Raw genomic sequence first — 27,782 nt, 5'->3', positions numbered from 1 at the left:
ATCTACTGTCATTATATTAACATGGTCTACCATCTCCTGTCATTATATTACCCTGGTCTACCATTTACTGTCATTATATTACCTGGTCTACCATCTACTGTCATTATATTACCTGTTCTACCATCTACTGTCATTATATTACCCTGGTCTACCATCTACTGTCATTATATTACCCTGGTCTACCATCTACTGTCATTATATAACCCTGGTCTCCCCACTACTGTCATTATATTACCCTGATCTCCCATCTACTGTCATTATATTACCCTGGTCTACCATCTACTGTCATTATATTACCCTGGTCTACCATCTACTGTCATTATTTTACCCTGGTCTACCATCTACTGTCATTATATTACCTGTCTACCATCTACTGTCATTATATTACCATGGCCTAGAATCTACTGTCATTATATTACCTGGTCTAAATCCACTACTGTCATGATATTACCCTGGTCTACCCTCTACTGTCATTATATTACCCTAGTATCCCCTCTACTGTCATTATATTACCCTGGTCTACCCTCTACTGTCATTGTATTACCCTGGTCTATCATCGACTGTCATGATTTTAACCTGATCTAACAATCTACTGTCATTACATTAACATGGTCTAAACCATCTACTGTCATTATTTACCCTGTTCTACCATTTACTGTCATTATATTACCCTGGTCTACCATCTACTGTCATTATATTACCCTGTCTACCATCTACTGTCATTATATTACCCTGGTCAACCATCAACTGTCATTATATCCCCTTTCTACCATCTACTGTCATTATATTGCCCTGGTCTACCATCTACTGTCATTATATTACCCTGGTCTTCCATCTACTGTCATTATATTACCCTGGTCTACCATCTACTGTCATTATTTTACCCTGATTACAATCTACTGTCATTATATTACCCTGGTCTACCATCTACTGTCATTATATTACCTGGTCTACCATCTACTGTCATTATATTACCCTGGTCTACCATCTACTGTCATGATATTAACCTGGTATTCAATCAACGGTCATTATTTTACTCTGGTCTTCCATGTACTGTCATTATATAACCCTGGTCTCCCCACTACTGTCATTATATTACCCTGATCTCCCCATCTACTGTCATTATATTACCCTGGTCTACCATCTACTGTCATTATATTACCCTGGTCTACCATCTACCTGTCATTATTTTAACCCTGGTCTACCATCTACTGTCATTATATTACCCTGTTCATCTACTGTCATTATATTACCATGGCCTAGAATCTACTGTCATTATATTACCCTGGTCTACCATCTACTGTCATGATATTACCCTTGGTCTACCCTCTACTGTCATTATATTACCCTGGTATCCCCTCTACTGTCATTATATTACCCTGGTCTACCCTCTACTGTCATTGTATTACCCTGGTCTATCATCGACTGTCATTATTTTACCCTGATCTACAATCTACTGTCATTATATTAACATGGTCTACCATCTCCTGTCATTATATTACCCTGGGTCTACCATCTACTGTCAGTACATTACCCTGGTCTACCATCTACTGTCATTATATTACCCTGGTCCTACCATCTACTGTCATTATATTACCCTGGTCTACCATCTACTGTCATTATATTACCCTGGTCTACCATCTACTGTCATGATATTACCCTGGTCATTCATCAACTGTCATTATATAACCATGGTCCTCTCCACTACTGTCATTATATTACCTTGGTCTACCATCTACTGTCATTATATAACCATGGTCTCCCCAATACTGTCATTATATTATCCTGATCTCCCGTCTACTGTCATTATATAACCATAGTCTCCCCAATACTGTCATTATATTACCCTGATCTCCCATCTACTGTCATTATATTACCCTGGGTCTACCATCTACTGTCATTATATTACCCTGGTCTACCATCTACTGTCATTATATTACCCTGGTCTACCATCTACTGTCATTATATTACCCTGGTCTACCATCTACTGTCATTATATTACCCTGGTACCATCTACTGTCATTATATTACCTGGTCTACCATCTACTGTCATTATATTACCCTGGTCTACCATCTACTGTCATTATATTACCCTGGGTCATTCATCAACTGTCATTATATTACCCTGGTCTACCATCTACTGTCATTATATAACCATGGTCTCCCCTACTGTCATTATATTACCCTGTCTCCATCTACTGTCATTATATTACCCTGGTCTACCATCTACTGTCATTATATTACCCTGGTCTACCATCTACTGTCATTATTTACCCTGGTCTACCATCTACTGTCATTATATTACCCTGGTCTACCATCTACTGTCATTATATTACCCTGGTCTACCATCTACTGTCATTATATTACCATGGCCTAGAATCTACTGTCATTATATTACCCTGGTCTACCCTCTACTGTCATTATATTACCCTGGTCTATCATCTACTGTCATTATTTAACCTGATCTACAATCTACTGTCATTATATTAACATGGTCTACCATCTCCTGTCATTATATTACCCTGGTCTACCATTTACTGTCATTATATTACCCTGGTCTACCATCTACTGTCATTATATTACCCTGTTCTACCATCTACTGTCATTATATTACCCTGGTCTACCATCTACTGTCATTATATTACCCTGGTCTACCATCTACTGTCATTATATTACCCTGGTCTCCCCACTACTGTCATTATATTACCCTGTCTCCCATCTACTGTCATTATATTACCCTGGTCTACCATCTACTGTCATTATATTACCCTGGTCTACCATCTACTGTCATTATTTTACCCTGGTCTACCATCTACTGTCATTATATTACCCTGTTCTACCATCTACTGTCATTATATTACCATGGCCTAGAATCTACTGTCATTATATTACCCTGGTCTACCATCTACTGTCATGATATTACCCTGGTCTACCCTCTACTGTCATTATATTACCCTGGTATCCCCTCTACTGTCATTATATTACCCTGGTCTACCCTCTACTGTCATTGTATTACCCTGGTCTATCATCGACTGTCATTATTTTAACCTGATCTACAATCTACTGTCATTACATTAACATGGTCTACCATCTACTGTCATTATATTACCCTGGTCTACCATTACTGTCATTATATTACCCTGGTCTACCATCTACTGTCATTATATTACCCTGTTCTACCATCTACTGTCATTATATTACCCTGGTCAACCTCACTGTCATTATATTCCCTTTTCTACCATCTACTGTCATTATATTGCCCTGGTCTACCACCTACAGTCATTATATTACCCTGGTCTTCCATCTACTGTCATTATATTACCCTGGTCTACCATCTACTGTCATTATTTACCCTGATCTACAATCTACTGTCATTATATTACCCTGGTCTACCATCTACTGTCATTATATTACCCTGGTCTACCATCTACTGTCATTATATTACCCTGGTCTACCATCTACTGTCATGATATTACCCTGGTATTCAATCAACGGTCATTATTTTACTCTGGTCTTCCATGTACTGTCATTATATTACCCTGGTCTACCATCTACTGTCATGATATTACCCTGGTCTACCATCTACTGTCATTATATTACCCTGGTCTACCATCTACTGTCATTATATTACCCTGGTCTACCATCTACTGTCATTATATTACCCTGGTCTACCATCTACTGTCATTATATTACCCTGGTATTCATCAACTGTCATTATTTTACCCTGGTCTTCCATCTACTGTCATTATATAACCCTGTCTCCCCACTACTGTCATATATTACCCTGGTCTACCATCTACTGTCATTATATTACCCTGGTCTACCATCTACTGTCATTATATTACCCTGGTCTACCATCTACTGTCATTATTTACCCTGGTCTACCATCTACTGTCATTATATTACCTGTCATCTACTGTCATTATATTACCATGGCCTAGAATCTACTGTCATTATATTACCCTGGTCTACCATCTACTGTCATGATATTACCCTGGTCTACCCTCTACTGTCATTATATTACCCTGGTATCCCCTCTACTGTCATTATATTACCCTGGTCTACCCTCTACTGTCATTGTATTACCCTGGTCTATCATCTACTGTCATATTTACCTGATCTACCATCTACTGTCATTATATTACCATGGTCTACCATCTACTGTCATTATATTACCCTGGTCTACCATCTACTGTCATTATATTACCCTGGTCTACCATCTACTGTCATTATATTACCCTGGTCTACCATCTACTGTCATTATATTACCCTGGTCTACCATCTACTGTCATTATATTACCCTGGTCTACCATCTACTGTCATTATATTACCCTGGTCTACCATCTACTGTCATTATATAACCTGGTCTACCAATACTGTCATTATATTACCCTGGTCTACCATCTACTGTCATTATATAACCTGGTCTACCATCTACTGTCATTATATTACCCTGGTACCATCTACTGTCATTATATTACCCTGGTCTACCATCTACTGTCATTATTACCCTGGTCTACCATCTACTGTCATTATTTTACCCTGGTCTACCATCTACTGTCATTATATTACCCTGGTCTACCATCTACTGTCATTATATTACCCTGGTCTACCATCTACTGTCATTATTTACCCTGATCTACCATCTACTGTCATTATATTACCCTGGTTCCATCTACTGTCATTATATTACCCTGGTCTACCATCTACTGTCATTATATTACCCTGGTCTACCATCTACTGTCATTATATTACCCTGGTCTACCATCTACTGTCATTATATTACCCTACCATCTACTGTCATTATATTACCCTGGTCTACCATCTACTGTCATTATATTACCCTGGTCTACCATCTACTGTCATTATATTACCCTGGTCTTCCATCTACTGTCATTATATTACCCTGGTCTACCATCTACTGTCATTATATTACCCTGGTCTACCATCTACTGTCATTATATTACCCTGGTCTACCATCTACTGTCATTATATTACCCTGGTCTACCTCTACTGTCATTATATTACCCTGGTCTACCATCTACTGTCATTATATTACCCTGGTCTACCATCTACTGTCATTATATTACCCTGGTCTACCATCTACTGTCATTATATTACCCTGGTCTCCACTACTGTCATTATTTACCCTGGTCTACCATCTACTGTCATTATATAACCATGGTCTCCCCAATACTGTCATTATATTACCCTGGTCTCCATCTACTGTCATTATATTACCCTGGTCTACCATCTACTGTCATTATATTACCCTGGTCTACCATCTACTGTCATTATATTACCCTGGTCTACCATCTACTGTCATTATATTACCCTGGTCTACCATCTACTGTCATTATATTACCCTGGTCTACCATCTACTGTCATTATATTACCCTGGTCTACCATCTACTGTCATTATATTACCCTGGTCTACCATCTACTGTCATTATATTACCCTGGTCTCCGCTCTACTGTCATTATATTACCTGGTCTCCCTCTACTGTCATTGTATTACCCTGGTCTACCATCTACTGTCATTATATTACCCTGGTTACCATCTACTGTCATTATTTTACCTGGTCTACCATCTACTGTCATTATATTACCCTGGTCTACCATCTACTGTCATTATATTACCCTGGTCTACCATCTACTGTCATTATATTACCCTGGTCTACCATCTACTGTCATTATATTACCCTGTTCTACCATCTACTGTCATTATATTACCCTGGTCTACCATCTACTGTCATTATATTACCCTGGTCTACCATCTACTGTCATTATATAACCCTGGTCTCCCCACTACTGTCATTATATTACCCTGATCTCCCATCTACTGTCATTATATTACCCTGGTCTACCATCTACTGTCATTATATTACCCTGGTCTACCATCTACTGTCATTATATTACCCTGGTCTACCATCTACTGTCATTATATTACCCTGGTCTACCATCTACTGTCATTATATTACCCTGGTCTACCATCTACTGTCATTATATTACCCTGGTCTACCATCTACTGTCATGATATTACCCTGGTCTACCCTCTACTGTCATTATATTACCCTGGTATCCCTCTACTGTCATTATATTACCCTGGGTACCCTCTACTGTCATTGTATTACCCTGGTCTATCATCTACTGTCATTATTTACCTGATCTCATCTACTGTCATTATATTAACATGGTCTACCATCTACTGTCATTATATTACCCTGGTCTACCATCTACTGTCATTATATTACCCTGGTCTACCATCTACTGTCATTATATTACCCTGGTCTACCATCTACTGTCATTATATTACCCTGGTCAACCCTCAACTGTCATTATATTACCCTTTTCTACCATCTACTGTCATTATATTGCCCTGGTCTACCATCTACTGTCATTATATTACCCTGGTCTTCCATCTACTGTCATTATATTACCCTGGTCTACCATCTACTGTCATTATTTTACCCTGATCTACAATCTACTGTCATTATATTACCCTGGTCTACCATCTACTGTCATTATATTACCCTGGTCTACCATCTACTGTCATTATATTACCTGGTCTACCATCTACTGTCATGATATTAACCTGGTCTTCAATCTACTGTCATTATTTTACTCTGGTCTTCCATGTACTGTCATTATATTACCCTGGTCTACCATCTACTGTCATGATATACCTGGTCTACCATCTACTGTCATTATATTACCCTGGATCACCATCTACTGTCATTATATTACCCTGGTCTCCCATCTACTGTCATTATATTACCCTGGTCTACCATCTACTGTCATTATATTACCCTGGTCTACCATCTACTGTCATTATATAACCCTGGTCTCCCCACTACTGTCATTATATTACCCTGCTCTCCATCTACTGTCATTATATTACCCTGGTCTACCATCTACTGTCATTATATTACCCTGGTCTACCATCTACTGTCATATATTACCCTGGTCTACCATCTACTGTCATTATATTACCCTGGTCTATCATCTACTGTCATTATTTTAACCTGATCTACATCTACTGTCATTATATAACCTGGTCTACCATCTACTGTCATTATATTACCCTGGTCTACATCTACTGTCATTATATTACCCTGGTCTACCATCTACTGTCATTATATTACCCTGTCTACCATCTACTGTCATTATATTACCTGGTCTACCATCTACTGTCATTATATTACCCTGGTCTACCATCTACTGTCATTATATAACCCTGGTCTCCCCACTACTGTCATTATATTACCCTGATCTCCCATCTACTGTCATTATATTACCCTGGTCTACCATCTACTGTCATTATATTACCCTGGTCTACCATCTACTGTCATTATATTACCCTGGTCTACCATCTACTGTCATTATATTACCCTGTTCTACCATCTACTGTCATTATATTACCATGGCCTAGAATCTACTGTCATTATATTACCCTGGTCTACCATCTACTGTCATGATATTACCCTGGTCTACCCTCTACTGTCATTATATTACCCTGGTATCCCCTCTACTGTCATTATATTACCCTGGTCTACCCTCTACTGTCATTGTATTACCCTGGTCTATCATCGACTGTCATTATTTTACCCTGATCTACAATCTACTGTCATTATATTAACATGGTCTACCATCTCCTGTCATTATATTACCCTGGTCTACCCTCATTACTGTCATTATATTACCCTGGTCTACCATCTACTGTCATTATATACCTGTTCTACCATCTACTGTCATTATATTACCTGGTCAACCCATCAACTGTCATTATATTCCCCTTTCTACCATCTACTGTCATTATATTGGCCCGTGGTCTACCATCGTACAGTCATTATATTACTCCCTGGTCTGTTCCATCTACTGTCATTAGATTACCCTGGTCTACCAGCTACTGTAATTATTTACCCTGATCTACAATCTACTGTCATTATATGACCTGGTCTCACTCCATCTACTGTCATTATATTACGCGCCTGGTGCTACCGATCTACTGTCATTATATTAACCGGGTCTACCATCTAACTGTCATGATCTTAACCTGGTAGTGTCAATCAACGGTCCATTATTTTACTCTGGTCTTCCATGTACTGTCATTATATTACCCTGGTCTACCATCTACTGTCATGATTTACCCTGGTCTACCATCTACTGTCATGATATTACCCTGGACAACATCCGTACTGTCATGATATTACCCTGGTATCCCCTCTACTGTCTTTATATAACCCTGGTCTACCCATTACTGTCATTATATGACCCTGGTCTACCATCTACTGTCAATTATATAACCCTGGTCTCCCCACTACTGTCATTATATTTACCTGATCTACCATCTACTGTCATTATATTACCATGGTCTAGAATCTACTGTCATTATATTACCTGGTCTACCATCTACTGTCATGATTATTACCCTGGTCTACCCTCTACTGTCATTGTATTACCCTGGTCTATCATCGACTGTCATTATTTAACCTGATCTAAATCTACTGTCATTATATTAACATGGTCTACCATCTCCTGTCATTATATTACCCTGGTCTACCATTTACTGTCATTATATTACCCTGGTCTACCATCTACTGTCATTATATTACCCTGGTCTACCATCTACTGTCATTATATTACCCTGGTCTACAATCTACTGTCATTATATTACCCTGGTCTACCATCTACTGTCATTATATAACCATGGTCTCCCCACTACTGTCATTATATTACCCTGATCTCCCATCTACTGTCATTATATTACCCTGGTCTACCATCTACTGTCATTATATTACCCTGGTCTACCATCTACTGTCATTATATTACCCTGGTCTACCATCTACTGTCATGATATTACCCTGGTCTACCATCTACTGTCATTATATTACCCTGGTCTACCATCTACTGTCATGATATTACCCTGGACAACCATCTACTGTCATTATATTACCCTGGTATCCCCTCTACTGTCATTATATTACCCTGGTCTACCATCTACTGTCATTATATTACCCTGGTCTACCATCTACTGTCATTATTTTACCCTGGTCTACCATCTACTGTCATTATATTACCTGTTCTACCATCTACTGTCATTATATTACCTGGTCCTAGAATCTACTGTCATTATATTACCCTGGTATACCCTCTACTGTCATTGTATTACCCTGGTCTATCATCGACTGGCATTATTTTAACCTGATCTCAATCTACTGTCATTATATTAACATGGTCTACCATCTCTTGTCATTATATTACCCTGGTCTACCATTTTACTGTCATTATATTACCCTGGTCTACCATCTACTGTCATTATATTACCCTGTTCTACCATCTACTGTCATTATATTACCCTGGTTCTACCATCTACTGTCATTATATTACCCTGGTCTACCATCTACTGTCATTATATAACCCTGGTCTCCCCACTACTGTCATTATATTACCCTGATCTCCCATCTACTGTCATTATATTACCCTGGTCTACCATCTACTGTCATTATATTACCCTGGTCTACCATCTACTGTCATTATTTTACCCTGGTCTACCATCTACTGTCATTATATTACCCTGTTCTACCATCTACTGTCATTATATTACCATGGCCCTAGAATCTACTGTCATTATATTACCCTGGTCTACCATCTACTGTCATGATATTACCCTGGTCTACCCTCTACTGTCATTATATTACCCTGGTATCCCCTCTACTGTCATTATATAACCCTGGTCTACCCTCTACTGTCATTGTATTACCCTGGTCTATCATCGACTGTCATTATTTTAACCTGATCTACAATCTACGTGTCATTACATTAACATGGTCTATACCATCTCCTGTCATTATATTACCCTGGTCTACCATTTACTGTCATTATATTACCCTGGTCTACCATCTACTGTCATTATATTACCCTGTTCTACCATCTACTGTCATTATATTACCCTGGTCAACCCTCAACTGTCATTATATTCCCCTTTTCTACCATCTACTGTCATTATATTGCCCTGGTCTACCATCTACAGTCATTATATTACCCCTGGTCTTCCATCTACTGTCATTATATTACCCTGGTCTACCATCTACTGTCATTATTTTACCCTGATCTACAATCTACTGTCATTATATTACCCTGGTCTACCATCTACTGTCATTATATTACCCTGGTCTACCATCTACTGTCATTATATTACCCTGGTCTACCATCTACTGTCATGATATTAACCTGGTATTCAATCAACGGTCATTATTTTACTCTGGTCTTCCATGTACTGTCATTATATTACCCTGGTCTACCATCTACTGTCATGATATTACCCTGGTCTACCATCTACTGTCATGATATTACCCTGGACCAACCATCTACCTGTCATGATATTACCCTGGTATCCCTCTACTGTCTTTATATACCCTGGTCTACCATCTACTGTCATTATATTACCCTGGTCTACCATCTACTGTCATTATATAACCCTGGTCTCCCCACTACTGTCATATATTACCCTGATCTCCCATCTACTGTCATTATATTACCATGGCCTAGAATCTACTGTCATTATATTACCCTGGTCTACCATCTACTGTCATGATATTACCCTGGTCTACCCTCTACTGTCATTGTATTACCCTGGTCTATCATCGACTGTCATTATTTTAACCTGATCTACAATCTACTGTCATTATGTTAACATGGTCTACCATCTCCTGTCATTATATTACCCTGGTCTACCATTTACTGTCATTATATTACCCTGGTCTACCATCTACTGTCATTATATTACCCTGTTCTACCATCTACTGTCATTATATTACCCTGGTCTACCATCTACTGTATTATATTACCCTGGTCTACCATCTACTGTCATTATATAACCCTGGTCTCCCCACTACTGTCATTATATTACCCTGATCTCCCATCTACTGTCATTATATTACCCTGGTCTACCATCTACTGTCCATTATATTACCCTGGTCTACATCTACTGTCATTATTTTACCCTGGTCTACCATCTACTGTCATTATATTACCCTGTTCTACCATCTACTGTCATTATATTACCATGGCCTAGAATCTACTGTCATTATATTACCCTGGTCTACCATCTACTGTCATTATATTACCCTGGTATCCCCTCTACTGTCATTATATTACCCTGGTCTACCCTCTACTGTCATGTATTACCCTGGTCTATCATCGACTGTCATTATTTTAACCTGATCTACAATCTACTGTCATTACATTAACATGGTCTACCATCTCCTGTCATTATATTACCCTGGTCTACCATTTACTGTCATTATATACCCTGGTCTACCATCTACTGTCATTATATTAACCCTGTTTCTACCATCTACTGTCATTATATTACCCCTGGTCAACTCTCAACTGTCATTATATTCCCCTTTTCTACCATCTACTGTCATTATATTGCCCTGGTCTACCATTTACAGTCATTATATTACCTGGTCTTCCATCTACTGTCATTATATTACCCTGGTCTACCATCTACTATCATTATTTTACCCTGATCTACAATCTACTGTCATTATATTACCCTGGTCTACCATCTACTGTCATTATATTACCCTGGTCTACCATCTACTGTCATTATATTACCCTGGTCTACCATCTACTGTCATGATATTACCCTGGACAACCATCTACTGTCATTATATTACCCTGGTATCCCCTCTACTGTCATTATATTACCCTGGTCTACCATCTACTGTCATTATATTACCCTGGTCTACCATCTACTGTCATTATTTTACCCTGGTCTACCATCTACTGTCATTATATTACCCTGTTCTACCATCTACTGTCATTATATTACCATGGCCTAGAATCTACTGTCATTATATTACCCTGGTCTACCCTCTACTGTCATTGTATTACCTGGTATATCATCGACTGTCATTATTTTAAACCTGATCTACAATCTACTGTCATTATATTAACATGGTCTACCATCTCTTGTCATTATATTACCCTGGTCTACCATTTACTGTCATTATATTACCCTGGTCTATGCCATCTACTGTCATTATATTACCCCTGTTCTAACCATCTACTGTCATTATATTACCCTGGTCTACCATCTACTGTCATTATATTACCCTGGTCTACCATCTACTGTCATTATATAACCCTGGTCTCCCCACTACTGTCATTATATTACCCTGATCTCCCATCTACTGTCATTATATTACCCTGGTCTACCCATCTAACTGTCATTATATTACCCTGGTCTACCATCTACTGTCATTATTTTACCCTGGTCTACCATCTACTGTCATTATATTACCCTGTTCTACCATCTACTGTCATTATATTACCATGGCCTAGAATCTACTGTCATTATATTACCCTGGTCTACCATCTACTGTCATGATATTACCCTGGTCTACCCTCTACTGTCATTATATTACCCTGGTATCCCCTCTACTGTCATTATATACCCTGGTCTACCCTCTACTGTCATTGTATTAACCCTGGTCTATCATCGACTGTCATTATTTTAACCTGATCTACAATCTACTGTCATTACATTAACATGGTCTACCATCTCCTGTCATTATATTACCCTGGTCTACCATTTACTGTCATTATATTACCCTGGTCTACCATCTACTGTCATTATATTACCCTGTTCTACCATCTACTGTCATTATATTACCCTGGTCAACCCTCAACTGTCATTATATTCCCCTTTTCTACCATCTACTGTCATTATATTGCCCTGGTCTACCATCTACAGTCATTATATTACCCTGGTCTTCCATCTACTGTCATTATATTACCCTGGTCTACCATCTACTGTCATTATTTTACCCTGATCTACAATCTACTGTCATTATATTACCCTGGTCTACCATCTACTGTCATTATATTACCCTGGTCTACCATCTACTGTCATTTATTTACCCTGGTCTAGACCATCTACTGTCATGATATTAAACCTGGTATTCAATCAACGGCATTATTTTACTCTGGTCTTCCCATGTACTGTCATTATATTACCCTGGCTACATCTGACTGTCATGATATTACCCTGGGTACCATCTACTGTCATGATATTACCCCTGGGGCAACCATCTACTGTCATTACAACCTGGTCTACACCCCTGTAGTATTACCGCCCTGGTCTAACATCTACTGTCATTATATTACCCTGGTCCTACCATCGTACTGTCATTATATTACCCTGGGTCTACCATCTACTGTCATTATATAAAACCACTGGTCTCCCCACTTACTGTCATTATATTACCCTGGTCTCCCATCTACTGTCATTATATTACCCCTGGCCTCCCCCACTACCTGTCATTATATTACCCTGAATCTACCATCTACCCTGTCATAATATTACCCTGGCTACCCTGCTACTTGTCCATTAATTACCCTGGTCTATACATCGACTGTCATTATTTTAACCTGATCTACAATCTACTGTCATTATGTTAACATGGTCTACCATCTCCTGTCATTATATTACCCTGGTCTACCATTTACTGTCATTATATTACCCTGGTCTACCATCTACTGTCATTATATTACCCTGTTCTACCATCTACTGTCATTATATACCCTGGTCTACCATCTACTGTCATTATATTACCCTGGTCTACCATCTACTGTCATTATATAACCCTGGTCTCCCACTACTGTCATTATATTACCCTGATCTCCCATCTACTGTCATTATATTACCCTGGTCTACCATCTACTGTCATTATATTACCCTGGTCTACCATCTACTGTCATTATTTTACCCTGGTCTACCATCTACTGTCATTATATTACCCCTGTTCTACCATCTACTGTCATTATATTACCATGGCCTAGAATCTACTGTCATTATATTACCCTGGTCTACCATCTACTGTCATTATATTACCCTGGTATCCCCTCTACTGTCATTATATTACCCTGGTCTACCCTCTACTGTCATTGTATTACCCTGGTCTATCATCGACTGTCATTATTTTAACCTGATCTACAATCTACTGTCATTACATTAACATGGTCTACCATCTCCTGTCATTATATTACCCTGGTCTACCATTTACTGTCATTATATTACCCTGGTCTACCATCTACTGTCATTATATTACCCTGTTCTACCATCTACTGTCATTATATTACCCTGGTCAACTCTCAACTGTCATTATATTCCCCTTTTCTACCATCTACTGTCATTATATTGCCCTGGTCTACCATTTACAGTCATTATATTACCCTGGTCTTCCATCTACTGTCATTATATTACCCTGGTCTACCATCTACTATCATTATTTTACCCTGATCTACAATCTACTGTCATTATATTACCCTGGTCTACCATCTACTGTCATTATATTACCCTGGTCTACCATCTACTGTCATTATATTACCCTGGTCTACCATCTACTGTCATGATATTAACCTGGTATTCAATCAACGGTCATTATTTTACTCTGGTCTTCCATGTACTGTCATTATATTACCCTGGTCTACCATCTACTGTCATGATATTACCCTGGACAACCATCTACTGTCATTATATTACCCTGGTCTACAATCTACTGTCATTACATTACCCTGGTCTACCATCTACTGTCAGTACATTACCCTGGTCTAACATCTACTGTCATTATATTACCCTGGTCTACCATCTACTGTCATTATATTACCCTGGTCTACCATCTACTGTCATTATATTACCCTGGTCTACCATCTAATGTCATTATATTACCCTGGTCTACCATCTACTGTCATTATATTACCCTGGTCTCCCCACTACTGTCATTATATTACCCTGATCTCCCATCTACTGTCATTATATTACCCTGGTCTACCATCTACTGTCATTATATTACCCTGGTCTACCATCTACTGTCATTATTTTACCCTGATCTACAATCTACTGTCATTATGTTAACATGGTCTACCATCTCCTGTCATTATATTACCCTGGTCTACCATTTACTGTCATTATATTACCCTGGTCTACCATCTACTGTCATTATATTACCCTGTTCTACCATCTACTGTCATTATATTACCCTGGTCTACCATCTACTGTCATTATATTACCCTGGTCTACCATCTACTGTCATTATATAACCCTGGTCTCCCCACTACTGTCATTATAACTCACCCTTCCAAGCATTGGTGTTCAGTGTAGAATCTCGCCTGCCACGCGGGAGGCCCGTTCGATTCCCGGCCAATGCAAGAAGTTTTGAACATGTAATTTTGACAAGTATGCAAACCCTGAGGAGGAAATCTGTGTTAGATTGCCAGGCCAACAGAAATCTCTGGTCTTGGGCGAATTCTCAACTGACTCTTGAAAAATACGACTTTGCTTTCATTACAGTTTGACATTTACTCATTCTCAGTAGACTTTGGTGAATCCATTGCAGATTTCCAGTGTGTGGGTGGAAAAGAGTAACCAACTTGTCATTGACAACAGTCTTGAGGTTGGGATTTGTGACAATGTCCTGGGATTTCCCACAAACGCCTCACCTTCTAACTAGTATTGTGTGGCCTGTGAGCGGTATAGAGCAAAATCGATTACATGTACGTGTCTGTGAGAGTCTCAGCTTTCCATAGAGGGGTCGTAGTAGTTCCTAGCTCCAACCATTCAGTCTCTACAGATATTTATGTTAGAAGGGTTTAAGCCCAACACGCCAAACTTAGGGTTAGTACCAATGCTCCACGTTTTTTCAAAGGTATGACCCACCTGCTCCTCGTTAGTATAGTGGTGAGTATCCCCGCCTGTCACGCGGGAGACCGGGGTTCAATTCCCCGACGGGAGAAAGGACTGCTTTTTTTAGGGTGAACAATGTAGCTGAGCCCACAAGTGGAAAATATTCTTGGAAAAAAAGCTTTATGATACGATTTCCAGCCTTTGGGGTTAACTCACCCTTCCAAGGCATTGGTTGTTCAGTGGTAGAATTCTCGCCTGCCACGCGGGGGCCCGGTTCGATTCCCGGCCAATGCAAGAAGTTTTGAACATGTAATTTTGACAAGTATGCAAACCCCTGAGGAGGAAATCTGTGTTAGATTGCCAGGCCAACAGAAATCTCTGGTCTTGGGCGAATTCTCAACTGACTCTTGAAAAATACGACTTTGCTTTCATTTACAGTTTGGACATTTACTCATTCTCAGTAGACTTTGGTGAATCCATTGCAGATTTCCAGTGTGTGAGGTGGAAAAGAGTAACCAACTTGTCATTGACAACAGTCTTGGTTGGATTTGTGACAATGTCCTGGGATTTCCCACAAACGCCTCACCTTCTAACTAGTATTGTGTGGCCTGTGAGCGGTATAGAGCAAAATCGATTACATGTACGTGTCTGTGAGAGTCTCAGCTTTCCATAGAGGGGTCGTAGTAGTTCCTAGCTCCAACCATTCAGTCTCTACAGATATTTATGTTAGAAGTGTTTTAAGCCCCAACACGCCAAACTTAGGGTTAGTACCAATGCTCCACGTTTTTTCAAAGGTATGACCCACCTGCTCCTCGTTAGTATAGTGGTGAGTATCCCCGCCTGTCACGCGGGAGACCGGGGTTCAATTCCCCGACGGGGAGAAAGGACTGCTTTTTTTTTTAGGGTGAACAATGTAGCTGAGCCCACAAGTGGAAAATATTCTTGGAAAAAAGCTTTATGATACGATTTCCAGCCTTTGGGGTTAACTCACCCTTCCAAGGCATTGGTTGTTCAGTGGTAGAATTCTCGCCTGCCACGCGGGAGGCCCGGGTTCGATTCCCGGCCAATGCAAGAAGTTTTGAACATGTAATTTGACAAGTATGCAAAACCCTGAGGAGGAAATCTGTGTTAGATTGCCAGGCCAACAGAAATCTCTGGTCTTGGGCGAATTCTCAACTGACTCTTGAAAAATACGACTTTGCTTTCATTTACAGTTTGGACATTTACTCATTCTCAGTAGACTTTGGTGAATCCATTGCAGATTTCCAGTGTGTGAGGTGGAAAAGAGTAACCAACTTGTCATTGACAACAGTCTTGAGGTTGGGATTTGTGACAATGTCCTGGGATTTCCCACAAACGCCTCACCTTCTAACTAGTATTGTGTGGCCTGTGAGCGGTATAGAGCAAATCGATTACATGTACGTGTCTGTGAGAGTCTCAGCTTTCCATAGAGGGGTCGTAGTAGTTCCTAGCTCCAACCATTCAGTCTCTACAGATATTTATGTTAGAAGTGTTTAAGCCCAACACGCCAAACTTAGGGTTAGTACCAATGCTCCACGTTTTTTCAAAGGTATGACCCACCTGCTCCTCGTTAGTATAGTGGTGAGTATCCCCGCCTGTCACGCGGGAGACCGGGGTTCAATTCCCCGACGGGGAGAAAGGACTGCTTTTTTTTTTAGGGTGAACAATGTAGCTGAGCCCACAAGTGGAAAATATTCTTGAAAAAAAGCTTTATGATACGATTTCCAGCCTTTGGGGTTAACTCACCCTTCCAAGGCATTGTTGTTCAGTGGTAGAATTCTCGCCTGCCACGCGGGAGGCCCGGGTTCGATTCCCGGCCAATGCAAGAAGTTTTGAACATGTAATTTTGACAAGTATGCAAACCCCTGAGGAGGAAATCTGTGTTAGATTGCCAGGCCAACAGAAATCTCTGGTCTTGGGCGAATTCTCAACTGACTCTTGAAAAATACGACTTTGCTTTCATTTACAGTTTGGACATTTACTCATTCTCAGTAGACTTTGGTGAATCCATTGCAGATTTCCAGTGTGTGAGGTGGAAAAGAGTAACCAACTTGTCATTGACAACAGTCTTGAGGTTGGGATTTGTGACAATGTCCTGGGATTTCCCACAAACGCCTCACCTTCTAACTAGTATTGTGTGGCCTGTGAGCGGTATAGAGCAAAATCGATTACATGTACGTGTCTGTGAGAGTCTCAGCTTTCCATAGAGGGGTCGTAGTAGTTCCTAGCTCCAACCATTCAGTCTCTACAGATATTTATGTTAGAAGTGTTTAAGCCCAACACGCCAAACTTAGGGTTAGTACCAATGCTCCACGTTTTTTCAAAGTATGACCCACCTGCTCCTCGTTAGTATAGTGGTGAGTATCCCCGCCTGTCACGCGGGAGACCGGGGTTCAATTCCCCGACGGGGAGAAAGGACTGCTTTTTTTTTAGGGTGAACAATGTAGCTGAGCCCACAAGTGGAAAATATTCTTGGAAAAAAAGCTTTATGATACGATTTCCAGCCTTTGGGTTAACTCACCCTTCCAAGGCATTGGTTGTTCAGTGGTAGAATTCTCGCCTGCCACGCGGGAGGCCCGGGTTCGATTCCCGGCCAATGCAAGAAGTTTTGAACATGTAATTTGACAAGTATGCAAACCCCTGAGGAGGAAATCTGTGTTAGATTGCCAGGCCAACAGAAATCTCTGGTCTTGGGCGAATTCTCAACTGACTCTTGAAAAATACGACTTTGCTTCATTTACAGTTTGGACATTTACTCATTCTCAGTAGACTTTGGTGAATCCATTGCAGATTTCCAGTGTGTGAGGTGGAAAAGAGTAACCAACTTGTCATTGACAACAGTCTTGAGGTTGGGATTTGTGACAATGTCCTGGGATTTCCCACAAACGCCTCACCTTCTAACTAGTATTGTGTGGCCTGTGAGCGGTATAGAGCAAAATCGATTACATGTACGTGTCTGTGAGAGTCTCAGCTTTCCATAGAGGGGTCGTAGTAGTTCCTAGCTCCAACCATTCAGTCTCTACAGATATTTATGTTAGAAGTGTTTAAGCCCAACACGCCAAACTTAGGGTTAGTACCAATGCTCCACGTTTTTTCAAAGGTATGACCCACCTGCTCCTCGTTAGTATAGTGGTGAGTATCCCCGCCTGTCACGCGGGAGACCGGGGTTCAATTCCCCGACGGGGAGAAAGGACTGCTTTTTTTTTTAGGGTGAACAATGTAGCTGAGCCCACAAGTGGAAAATATTTTGGAAAAAAAGCTTTATGATACGATTTCCAGCCTTTGGGGTTAACTCACCCTTCCAAGGCATTGGTTGTTCAGTGGTAGAATTCTCGCCTGCCACGCGGGAGGCCCGGGTTCGATTCCCGGCCAATGCAAGAAGTTTTGAACATGTAATTTGACAAGTATGCAAACCCCTGAGGAGGAAATCTGTGTTAGATTGCCAGGCCAACAGAAATCTCTGGTCTTGGGCGAATTCTCAACTGACTCTTGAAAAATACGACTTTGCTTTCATTTACAGTTTGGACATTTACTCATTCTCAGTAGACTTTGGTGAATCCATTGCAGATTTCCAGTGTGTGAGGTGGAAAAGAGTAACCAACTTGTCATTGACAACAGTCTTGAGGTTGGGATTTGTGACAATGTCCTGGGATTTCCCACAAACGCCTCACCTTCTAACTAGTATTGTGTGGCCTGTGAGCGGTATAGAGCAAAATCGATTACATGTACGTGTCTGTGAGAGTCTCAGCTTTCCATAGAGGGGTCGTAGTAGTTCCTAGCTCCAACCATTCAGTCTCTACAGATATTTATGTTAGAAGTGTTTAAGCCCAACACGCCAAACTTAGGGTTAGTACCAATGCTCCACGTTTTTTCAAAGGTATGACCCACCTGCTCCTCGTTAGTATAGTGGTGAGTATCCCCGCCTGTCACGCGGGAGACCGGGGTTCAATCCCCGACGGGGAGAAAGGACTGCTTTTTTTTTAGGGTGAACAATGTAGCTGAGCCCACAAGTGGAAAAATTCTTGGAAAAAAAGCTTTATGATACGATTTCCAGCCTTTGGGGTTAACTCACCCTTCCAAGGCATTGGTTGTTCAGTGGTAGAATTCTCGCCTGCCACGCGGGAGGCCCGGGTTCGATTCCCGGCCAATGCAAGAAGTTTTGAACATGTAATTTTGACAAGTATGCAAAACCCTGAGGAGGAAATCTGTGTTAGATTGCCAGGCCAACAGAAATCTCTGGTCTTGGGCGAATTCTCAACTGACTCTTGAAAAATACGACTTTGCTTTCATTTACAGTTTGGACATTTACTCATTCTCAGTAGACTTTGGTGAATCCATTGCAGATTTCCAGTGTGTGAGGTGGAAAAGAGTAACCAACTTGTCATTGACAACAGTCTTGAGGTTGGGATTTGTGACAATGTCCTGGGATTTCCCACAAACGCCTCACCTTCTAACTAGTATTGTGTGGCCTGTGAGCGGTATAGAGCAAAATCGATTACATGTACGTGTCTGTGAGAGTCTCAGCTTTCCATAGAGGGGTCGTAGTAGTTCCTAGCTCCAACCATTCAGTCTCTACAGATATTTATGTTAGAAGTGTTTAAGCCCAACACGCCAAACTTAGGGTTAGTACCAATGCTCCACGTTTTTTCAAAGGTATGACCCACCTGCTCCTCGTTAGTATAGTGGTGAGTATCCCGCCTGTCACGCGGGAGACCGGGGTTCAATTCCCCGACGGGGAGAAAGGACTGCTTTTTTTTTAGGGTGAACAATGTAGCTGAGCCCACAAGTGGAAAATATTCTTGGAAAAAAAGCTTATGATACGATTTCCAGCCTTTGGGGTTAACTCACCCTTCCAAGGCATTGGTTGTTCAGTGGTAGAATTCTCGCCTGCCACGCGGAGGCCCGGGTTCGATTCCCGGCCAATGCAAGAAGTTTTGAACATGTAATTTTGACAAGTATGCAAACCCCTGAGGAGGAAATCTGTGTTAGATTGCCAGGCCAACAGAAATCTCTGGTCTTGGGCGAATTCTCAACTGACTCTTGAAAAATACGACTTTGCTTTCATTTACAGTTTGGACATTTACTCATTCTCAGTAGACTTTGGTGAATCCATTGCAGATTTCCAGTGTGTGAGGTGGAAAAGAGTAACCAACTTGTCATTGACAACAGTCTTGAGGTTGGGATTTGTGACAATGTCCTGGGATTTCCCACAAACGCCTCACCTTCTAACTAGTATTGTGTGGCCTGTGAGCGGTATAGAGCAAAATCGATTACATGTACGTGTCTGTGAGAGTCTCAGCTTTCCATAGAGGGGTCGTAGTAGTTCCTAGCTCCAACCATTCAGTCTCTACAGATATTTATGTTAGAAGTGTTTAAGCCCAACACGCCAAACTTAGGGTTAGTACCAATGCTCCACGTTTTTTCAAAAGTATGACCCACCTGCTCCTCGTTAGTATAGTGGTGAGTATCCCGCCTGTCACGCGGGAGACCGGGGTTCAATTCCCCGACGGGGAGAAAGGACTGCTTTTTTTTTAGGGTGATATAATGACAGTAGAGGGCAGACCAGGGTAATATAATGACAGGAGATGGTAGACCAGGGTAATACAAGTGACATTAGAGGGTCAAATAATGACAGTAGAGGGGAGATCAGGGTAATATAATGACAGTAGATGGTAGAACAGGGTAATATAATGACAGTAGATTGTAGACCAGGGTAAAATAAATGACAGTAGATGGTAGACCAGGGTAATATAATGACAGTAAATGGTAGACCAGGGTAATATAATGACAGTAGAGGGGAGATCAGGGTAATATAATGACAGTAGTGGGGAGACCAAGGTAATATAATGAGAGTAGATGGTAGACCAGGGTAATATAATGAGTAGATGGTAGACCAGGGTAATATAATGACAGTAGAGGGGAGATCAGGGTAATATAATGACAGTAGATGGTAGAACAGGGTAATATAATGACAGTAGATTGTAGACCAGGGTAAAATAATGACAGTAGATGGTAGACCAGGGTAATATAATGACATTAGATGGTAGACCAGGGTAATATAATGACAGTAGATGGGAGATTAGGGTAATATAATGACAGTAGTGGGGAGACCAGGATTATATAATGACAGTAGATGGTAGACCAGGGTAATATAATGACAGTAGATGGTAGACCAGGGTAATATAATGACAGTAGATGGGAGATCATAGTAATATAATGACAGTAGATGGTTGTCCAGGGTAATATCATGACAGTAGATGGTAGACCAGTATAATGACAGTACATGGAAGACCAGAGTAAAATAATGACCGTTGATTGAATACCAGGGTAATATCATGACAGTAGATGGTAGAACCAGGGTAATATAATGACTGTAGATGGTAGACCAGGGTAATATAATGACAGTAGATGGTAGACCAGGGTAATATAATGACAGTAGATGGCAGACCAGGGTAATATCAGGGTAATATAATGACAGTAGATGGAAGACCAGGGTAAAATAATGACAGTAGATGGTAGACCAGGGTAATATAATGACAGTAGATGGGAGACCAGGGTAATGTAATGACAGTAGATGGTAGACCAGGGTAATGTACTGACAGTAGATGGTAGACCAGGGTAATGTAATGACAGTAGATGGTAGACCAGGGTAATATAATGACAGTAGATGGTTGTCCAGGGTAATATAATGACAGTAGATGGTAGACCAGGGTAATGTAATGACAGTAGATGGAAGACCAGGGTAATATAATGACAGTAGATTGTAGATCAGAGTAAAATAATGACAGTAGATGGTAGACCAGGGTAATATAATGACAGTAGATGGAAGACCAGGGTAATATAATGACAGTAGATGGTAAACCAGGGCAATATAATGACAGTAGATGGTAGAAAATGGTAATATAATGACAGTTGAGGGTTGACCAGGGTAATATAATGACAGTAGATGGTAGAACAGGGTAATATAATGACAGTAGATGGTAGACCAGGGTAATATAATGACAGTAAATGGTAGACCAGGGTAATATAATGACAGTAGAGGGGAGATCAGGGTAATATAATGACAGTAGTGGGGAGACCAAGGTAATATAATGAGAGTAGATGGTAGACCAGGGTAATATAATGAGTAGATGGTAGACCAGGGTAATATAATGACAGTACAGGGTAGACCAGGGTAATATAATGACAGTACAGGGTAGACCAGGGTAATACAATGACAGTAGATGGAAGACCAGGGTAATATAATGGCAGTAGATGGGAGACCAGGGTAATGTAATGACAGTAGATGGTAGACCAGGGTAATGTACTGACAGTAGATGGTAGACCAGGGTAATGTAATGACAGTAGATGGTAGACCAGGGTAATATAATGACAGTAGATGGTTGTCCAGGGTAATATAATGACAGTAGATGGTAGACCAGGGTAATATAATGACAGTAGATGGTAGACCAGGGTTATATAATGACAGTAGAGGGGATACCAGGGTAATATAATGACAGTAGATGGTTGTCCAGGGTAATATCATGACAGTAGATGGTAGACCAGCGTAATATCATGACAGTAGATGGTAGACCAGGGTAATATAATGACAGTACATGGAAGACCAGAGTAAAATAATGACAGTTGATTGAATACCAGGGTAATATCATGACAGTAGATGGTAGAACCAGGGTAATATAATGACAGTAGATGGCAGACCAGTGTAATATAATGACAGTAGATGGCAGACCAGGGTAATATAATGACAGTAGATGGTAGACCAGGGTAATATAATGACAGTAGATGGCAGACCAGGGTAATATCAGGGTAATATAATGACAGTAGATGGAAGACCAGGGTAAAATAATGACAGTAGATGGTAGACCAGGGTAATATAATGACAGTAGATGGGAGACCAGGGTAATGTAATGACAGTAGATGGTAGACCAGGGTAATGTACTGACAGTAGATGGGAGACAAGGGTAATGAAATGACAGTAGATGGTAGACCAGGGTAATATAATGACAGTAGATGGTAGACCAGGGTAATATATTGACATTAGATGGTAGACCAGGGTAATATAATGACAGTAGATGGGAGATTAGGGTAATATAATGACAGTAGTGGGGAGTCCAGGGTTATATAATGACAGTAGATGGTAGACCAGGGTAATATAATGACAGTAGATGGTAGACCAGGGTAATATAATGACAGTAGATGGGAGATCATAGTAATATAATGACAGTAGTGGGGAGACCAGGGTTATATAATGACAGTAGATGGCAGACCAGGGTAATATAATGACAGTAGAGGGGAAACCAGGGTAATATTATGACAGTAGATGGTAGACCAGGGTTATATAATGACAGTAGAGGGGAGATCAGGGTAATATAATGACAGTAGATGGCAGACCAGGGTAAAATAATGACAGTAGATGGTAGACCAGGGTAATATAATGACATTAGAGGGTCAAATAATGACAGTAGAGGGGAGATCAGGGTAATATAATGACAGTAGATGGTAGAACAGGGTAATATAATGACAGTAGATTGTAGACCAGGGTAAAATAATGACAGTAGATGGTAGACCAGGGTAATATAATGACATTAGATGGTAGACCAGGGTAATATAATGACAGTAGATGGGAGATTAGGGTAATATAATGACAGTAGTGGGGAGACCAGGATTATATAATGACAGTAGATGGTAGACCAGGGTAATATAATGACAGTAGATGGTAGACCAGGGTAATATAATGACAGTAGATGGGAGATCATAGTAATATAATGACAGTAGTGGTGAGACCAGGGTTATATAATGACAGTAGATGGCAGACCAGGGTAATATAATGACAGTAGATGGCAGACCAGGGTAATATAATGACAGTAGATGGCAGACCAGGGTAATATAATGACAGTAGATGGTAGACCAGGGTTATATAATGACAGTAGAGGGGATACCAGGGTAATATAATGACAGTAGATGGTTGTCCAGGGTAATATCATGACAGTAGATGGTAGACCAGGGTAATATAATGACAGTAGATGGTAGACCAGGGTAATATAATGACAGTAGATGGTAGACCAGGGTAATATAATGACAGTAGATGGCAGACCAGGGTAATATCAGGGTAATATAATGACAGTAGATGGAAGACCAGGGTAAAATAATGACAGTAGATGGTAGACCAGGGTAATATAATGACAGTAGAATGGAGACCAGGGTAATGTAATGACAGTAGATGGTAGACCAGGGTAATGTACTGACAGTAGATGGTAGACCAGGGTAATGTAATGACAGTAGATGGTAGACCAGGGTAATATAATGACAGTAGATGGTTGTCCAGGGTAATATAATGACAGTAGATGGTAGACCAGGGTAATGTAATGACAGTAGATGGAAGACCAGGGTAATATAATGACAGTAGATTGTAGATCAGAGTAAAATAATGACAGTAGATGGTAGACCAGGGTAATATAATGACAGTAGATGGAAGACCAGGGTAATATAATGACAGTAGATTGTAGATCAGAGTAAAATAATGACAGTAGATGGTAGACCAGGGTAATATAATGACAGTAGATGGAAGACCAGGGTAATATACTGACAGTAGATGGTAAACCAGGGCAATATAATGACAGTAGATGGTAGAAAATGGTAATATAATGACAGTTGAGGGTTGACCAGGGTAATATATTGACAGTAGATGGTAGAACAGGGTAATATAATGACAGTAGATGGTAGACCAGGGTAATATAATGACAGTAGAGGGGAGATCAGGGTAATATAATGACAGTAGTGGGGAGACCAAGGTAATATAATGAGAGTAGATGGTAGACCAGGGTAATATAATGAGTAGATGGTAGAAAATGGTAATATAATGACAGTTGAGGGTTGACCAGGGTAATATATTGACAGTAGATGGTAGAACAGGGTAATGTACTGACAGTAGATGGTAGACCAGGGTAATGTAATGACAGTAGATGGTAGACCAGGGTAATATAATGACAGTAGATGGTTGTCCAGGGTAATATAATGACAGTAGATGGTAGACCAGGGTAATATAATGACAGTAGATGGAAGACCAGGTAATATAATGACAGTAGACTGTAGATCAGGGTAAAATAATGACAGTAGATGGTAGACCAGGATAATACAATGACAGTAGAGGGTAAAATAATGACAGTAGAGTGGAGACCAGGGTAATATTATGACAGTGATGGTTGAAAGGGGTAATATAATGACAGTAGAGGGGAGATAAGGGTAATATAATGACAGTAGTGGGGAGACCAAGGTAATATAATGAGAGTAGATGGTAGACCAGGGTAATATAATGAGTAGATGGTAGACCAGGGTAATATAATGACAGTACAGGGTAGACCAGGGTAATATAATGACAGTACAGGGTAGACCAGGGTAATACAATGACAGTAGATGGAAGACCAGGGTAATATAATGGCAGTAGATGGGAGACCAGGGTAATGTAATGACAGTAGATGGTAGACCAGGGTAATGTACTGACAGTAGATGGTAGACCAGGGTAATGTACTGACAGTAGATGGTAGACCAGGGTAATATATTGACAGTAGATGGTTGTCCAGGGTAATATAATGACAGTAGATGGTAGACCAGGTTTAATATAATGACAGTAGATGGAAGACCAGGTAATATAATGACAGTAGACTGTAGATCAGGGTAAAAAAATGACAGTAGATGGTAGACCAGGGTAATACAATGACAGTAGAGGGTAAAATAATGACAGTAGAGTGGAGACCAGGGTAATATTATGACAGTGATGGTTGAAAGGGGTAATATAATGACAGTAGATGGTAGACCAGGGTTATATAATGACAGTAGAGGGGAGATCAGGGTAATATAATATGACAGTAGTGGGGAGACCATGGTAATATAATGACAGTGATGGTTGAAAGGGGTAATATAATGACAGTAGATGGTAGACCAGGGTAATATAATGACAGTAGATGGTAGACCAGGGTAATATAATGACAGTAGATGGCAGACCAGGGTAATATAATGACAGTAGATGGTAGACCAGGGTTATATAATGACAGTAGAGGGGATACCAGGGTAATATAATGACAGTAGATGGTTGTCCAGGGTAATATCATGACAGTAGATGGTAGACCAGCGTAATATCATGACAGTAGATGGTAGACCAGGGTAGTATAATGACAGTACATGGAAGACCAGAGTAAAATAATGACAGTTGATTGAATACCAGGGTAATATCATGACAGTAGATGGTAGAACCAGGGTAATATAATGACAGTAGATGGCAGACCAGTGTAATATAATGACAGTAGATGGCAGACCAGGGTAATATAATGACAGTAGATGGCAGACCAGGGTAATATAATGACAGTAGATGGCAGACCAGGGTAATATCAGGGTAATATAATGACAGTAGATGGAAGACCAGGGTAAAATAATGACAGTAGATGGTAGACCAGGGTAATATAATGACAGTAGATGGGAGACCAGGGTAATGTAATGACAGTAGATGGTAGACCAGGGTAATGTACTGACAGTAGATGGTAGACAAGGGTAATGTAATGACAGTAGATGGTAGACCAGGGTAATATAATGACAGTAGATTGTTGTCCAGGATAATATAATGACAGTAGATGGTGGACCAGGGTAATGTAATGACAGTAGATGGAAGACCAGGGTAAAATAATGACAGTAGATTGTAGATCAGGGTAAAATAATGACAGTAGATGGTAGACCAGGGTAATATAATGACAGTAGATGGAAGACCAGGGCAATATAATGACAGTAGATTGTAGAAAAGGGTAATATAATGACAGTAGAGGGTTGACAAGGGTAATATCATGACAGTAGATGGTAGACCAAGGTAAAATAATGACAGTAGATTGTAGAGCAGGGTAAAATAATGACAGTCGGTGATAGACCAGGGTAATATAATGATAATAGATTGTAGATCAGGGTAAAATAATGACAGTAGATGGTAGAAAAGGGTAATATAATGACAGTTGAGGGTTGACCAGGGTAATATCATGACAGTAGATGGTAGACCAAGGTAAAATAATGACAGTAGATTGTA

General features: G+C 40.2%; 14 non-coding genes across 14 annotated transcripts; all 14 read left to right on the top strand.

Annotated features, from left to right (window-relative positions):
* Positions 1-15,734: 15,734 nt before the first annotated feature.
* On the top strand, positions 15,735-15,806 carry trnad-guc (transfer RNA aspartic acid (anticodon GUC)). Its single transcript has one exon. It is a non-coding gene; the product is annotated as a tRNA-Asp (tRNA).
* A 700-nt stretch (positions 15,807-16,506) lies between these two features.
* Positions 16,507-16,578, top strand: trnad-guc (transfer RNA aspartic acid (anticodon GUC)). The gene has a single exon. It is a non-coding gene; the product is annotated as a tRNA-Asp (tRNA).
* A 119-nt stretch (positions 16,579-16,697) lies between these two features.
* On the top strand, positions 16,698-16,768 carry trnag-gcc (transfer RNA glycine (anticodon GCC)). Its single transcript has one exon. It is a non-coding gene; the product is annotated as a tRNA-Gly (tRNA).
* Positions 16,769-17,282: 514 nt separating this feature from the next.
* Positions 17,283-17,354, top strand: trnad-guc (transfer RNA aspartic acid (anticodon GUC)). The gene has a single exon. It is a non-coding gene; the product is annotated as a tRNA-Asp (tRNA).
* A 119-nt stretch (positions 17,355-17,473) lies between these two features.
* Positions 17,474-17,543, top strand: trnag-gcc (transfer RNA glycine (anticodon GCC)). The gene has a single exon. It is a non-coding gene; the product is annotated as a tRNA-Gly (tRNA).
* Positions 17,544-18,058: 515 nt separating this feature from the next.
* On the top strand, positions 18,059-18,130 carry trnad-guc (transfer RNA aspartic acid (anticodon GUC)). The gene has a single exon. It is a non-coding gene; the product is annotated as a tRNA-Asp (tRNA).
* Positions 18,131-18,248: 118 nt separating this feature from the next.
* trnag-gcc (transfer RNA glycine (anticodon GCC)) lies at positions 18,249-18,319 on the top strand. Its single transcript has one exon. It is a non-coding gene; the product is annotated as a tRNA-Gly (tRNA).
* A 514-nt stretch (positions 18,320-18,833) lies between these two features.
* trnad-guc (transfer RNA aspartic acid (anticodon GUC)) lies at positions 18,834-18,905 on the top strand. Its single transcript has one exon. It is a non-coding gene; the product is annotated as a tRNA-Asp (tRNA).
* Positions 18,906-19,024: 119 nt separating this feature from the next.
* trnag-gcc (transfer RNA glycine (anticodon GCC)) lies at positions 19,025-19,095 on the top strand. Its single transcript has one exon. It is a non-coding gene; the product is annotated as a tRNA-Gly (tRNA).
* A 515-nt stretch (positions 19,096-19,610) lies between these two features.
* trnad-guc (transfer RNA aspartic acid (anticodon GUC)) lies at positions 19,611-19,681 on the top strand. Its single transcript has one exon. It is a non-coding gene; the product is annotated as a tRNA-Asp (tRNA).
* Positions 19,682-19,799: 118 nt separating this feature from the next.
* On the top strand, positions 19,800-19,870 carry trnag-gcc (transfer RNA glycine (anticodon GCC)). The gene has a single exon. It is a non-coding gene; the product is annotated as a tRNA-Gly (tRNA).
* A 516-nt stretch (positions 19,871-20,386) lies between these two features.
* trnad-guc (transfer RNA aspartic acid (anticodon GUC)) lies at positions 20,387-20,457 on the top strand. Its single transcript has one exon. It is a non-coding gene; the product is annotated as a tRNA-Asp (tRNA).
* Positions 20,458-20,575: 118 nt separating this feature from the next.
* On the top strand, positions 20,576-20,645 carry trnag-gcc (transfer RNA glycine (anticodon GCC)). The gene has a single exon. It is a non-coding gene; the product is annotated as a tRNA-Gly (tRNA).
* Positions 20,646-21,161: 516 nt separating this feature from the next.
* trnad-guc (transfer RNA aspartic acid (anticodon GUC)) lies at positions 21,162-21,232 on the top strand. The gene has a single exon. It is a non-coding gene; the product is annotated as a tRNA-Asp (tRNA).
* Positions 21,233-27,782: the final 6,550 nt, after the last annotated feature.

Source organism: Oncorhynchus kisutch, linkage group LG25 (genome assembly GCF_002021735.2).
Source record: "Oncorhynchus kisutch isolate 150728-3 linkage group LG25, Okis_V2, whole genome shotgun sequence".
NCBI classification, from domain to species: domain Eukaryota; kingdom Metazoa; phylum Chordata; class Actinopteri; order Salmoniformes; family Salmonidae; genus Oncorhynchus; species Oncorhynchus kisutch.
Note: the sequence above shows the minus strand (reverse complement) of the source record. Positions and strands in the feature narration are given on the sequence as shown.